The sequence below is a fragment of the Myotis davidii genome, unplaced genomic scaffold (genome assembly GCF_000327345.1).
Source record: "Myotis davidii unplaced genomic scaffold, ASM32734v1 scaffold984, whole genome shotgun sequence".
NCBI lineage: Eukaryota > Metazoa > Chordata > Mammalia > Chiroptera > Vespertilionidae > Myotis > Myotis davidii.
In genome coordinates this window covers 90,944-94,157 of record NW_006294762.1, presented here as the reverse complement: position 1 = coordinate 94,157, position 3,214 = coordinate 90,944, and positions in this window count along the sequence as shown.

Below are 3,214 nucleotides of genomic sequence, written 5' to 3'. Positions count from 1 at the left end.
CTGCTGTTTTCTATAGTGGCTGCACCAATCTGTATTCCCACCAACAATGCACGAAGGTTCCCTTTTCTCCACATCCTTGCCAACACTTGCTATTTATGTATGTATTTATTTATTTTTATCTTTAATTTTGAAAGCATTACAGCTGTCCCCTTTGTGGAGTTTTTTTTCCCATTGACCCCCCCTCCATCCTGCACCTGCCCCCACCCCCAGGCCTTCACCACCCTATTATCTGTGTCCATGAGTTATGCATATATGCATACAAGTTCTTTAGTTAATCTCTTCCCACCCATCCACCCACCACCATCTTCCCTCTGAAGTTCTTCAATCTGTTCCATGCTTCTATGTCTCTGGATCTATTTTGTTCTTCTTTCACTTAGCATAATATTGAAACAGAATTTTTGGACTGGAACCCGGATTCTTTGTCCGCCAGAATCGAAGAATGAATCCACAGACAGAAAGTGGCATAGCAAAGGTGGAGATCTACTGAAGAACAAGTACAGACTCCCACGTGGGGAGAGGGAAAGCGTCCCACTGAGCTCCTTTTCCCTGCAGCTTATAAAGGCTGCAGATCCCGGTGCCCTCATATCCCCTCTGATTGCTCACTGTTTCCCTAAACTGGTTACTATAGTTACTCCTGGGCTCAAAGGTTGAACCTCACAAGAGACATGTGAAGTTCTCCCCCTCCTTCCTTATTGTTTCCTATTCCCTCCGGGCTTCCTTCTTCTCCTGGATGCGGCTTCCTTCCCTTTATTTTGTAAATACAGACCTGCTGTTCCCAGCTCCCTCATTCTATGGAAATGCACCTGTTGCAGCTTTTCAGTTTCCCTGTTGTATGGAAATATACCTTCTGCTGCTCTGCAACCCTGTGCTTCCTCCATGGTCTCCTTAATTTCCAAAATTCCTAAAATTTCCTAAACCTGTCCTAGTTTACCCCTAAAATTCCTATTTCAATACTCTCCAGGTCCATCCATGCTGTTGCTAATAATAAGAGATCCTTTTGACAGCTACATAGTGTTCCATTGTATAAATGTACCACACCTTTTTTATCTCCTTATCAGCTGGTGGGCACGTGGGCTTTTCCAGATCTCAGCTATTGTAAATTGTGCTGCTATGAACATAGGGGTGCACACATCCTTTCTGATTGGTGTTTCAGGTTTCTTAGGGTATATTCCTAGAAGTGGGGTCACTGGGCAAATGGAAGTTTCATATTTAATTTTTTAAGACCACAGAGGCTGCACCAGTCTTCATTCTATTAATGTAAAAACATCCAAACCTGTAAAAACATTTTGTGAGTTTACTTGAGCCAAACTGTCCACAATTGCCAGGAAGCAGAATCTCAACAGATTGAGATAACGCTCTATCCCAGGGGTCCTCAAACTTCTTAAACAGGGGCCAGTTCACTGTCTCTCAGACCGTTGGAGGGCCGGACTATAGTTTAAAAAAAAAAACTATGAACAAATTCCTATGCACACTGCACATATTTAACTTGAAGTAAAAAAACAAAACGGGAACAAATACAATATTTGTATTTGCATGTGGCCCACGGGCCGTAGTTTGAGGATCCCTGCTTTAGAGAATGGTGGTTTTTCACCTTATTTTATACATTACAATCAAAGGAGGAAATGTATACTTTGTTGTGGATTTCATTTACATGAAATCCATTGGGGATAGATTAGGGAGGCAGGAGAAAGCACAGTGGGGACACCGCTGGGATCGGATAATGAGTAAAATGATAGACACATACTTAGGTGGGTGCAGGATAGTCAACAGCCAACAATTAGCATGATAACAATAACAGTGAAGGACTTTGTGGTCTCTGTCCTGGCACCCAGGGCATTTGGTTGTGCCCTGAAGGGTCTGGGAAAAAGGGAAGTTACAAGTTACCCTGACATTTCTCCACAACCTCGCCAGTACTTGCCATTTGTTGATTTATTGGTGATAGCCATTCTGGCTGGTGTGAGGTGGTACCTATGTCATTTTAACTTTCACTAATTTGATGATTAGTGATGCTGAGCATTTTTAATATGTCTATTGGCCATCTGTATTTCCTTTTTGGAGAAGTATCTATTCAGGTCTTCTGTCCATTTTTTTAAATTGGATTGTTTGGTTTTTTGGTGTTGAGTAGTATGTGTTCTTTTAAAAAATTTGGATATTAACCCCTTATGTACCACTGGTGAATGTCTTGGGGATACTATTTTGGATGTAAATCCCTTGTCTCCTTTATTTGCTGCAAGTAAATTAAACTACCCAATGACAACCACATCTCGTTCTTGAACAGAGTATCCCCAAGTGGCAAACCTCATGAGTTTAGTTGCCAAGGCTGACCAGCAGACCCTGAGCAACGGATGAATGATAACTCTGACACACGTTTGCTGTGAAAGAGAGGGCTAAGGGACTGCCTGGCTAAAGGAACCAGACAACCTCATTTGCCTGCCTCTTCAGGCTTTTATTGTAGCAGCAGTTTAAGGCAAAGTTTATCTTTTAGATACAATCAGTAGGGTAAGTAATCTTGGAGGGACACATGTGTCTGCAGTGTCCTTTAAGCAAGGACACCTAAAGATTAAGCATAATGATTCTAGTAAACAACCAAGGGTCTGCACGTGCGCAGACTTGTTTGGAAAGGTGAAGAAACAATTAGGAAGTTGCCACCTTTAGCCAACTTCCCTAAGTTGGAATTCTGAGACACAGAGGCAGGCCACCTTCAGCCAGCCTCCCTTTTCAGAATTTCTTCCTTACAGACTTTCCAACCAAGTCTCCCATGCTTCCACATTTAGTAGCATCACTACTGGGATATTGATGTTAATATAAGTCAAAATACACAACAATTCATCACCACTAAGATCTCTCATGTTGCCCTTTTATAGCCACTCCACTTTCCTTCTGCCCCTCCCCGCCCCAATCTGACAAACACTAACCTGCTTTCCATTTCTGTGGCTGTATAATTTTATTTATTTATTATTATTTTATTATTTTTTTTATTTCTTAAAGTATTACAAAGAGTATTACATATGTCTCCTCCCCCCCCCTTTTGGTATTCCCCCACTCCCCAGTGTCTTTTGTCCATTGGTTATTCTCATATGCATGCATACAAGTCTTCAGTTGATTCTCTTATCCCCCCGTCCCCTGCCTTCCCTCTTAGTTTGGATGGTCTGTTCGATGCCTTTCTGTCTCTGGCTCTATTTTTGTTCATCAGTTTATGTTGTTAATTATATCC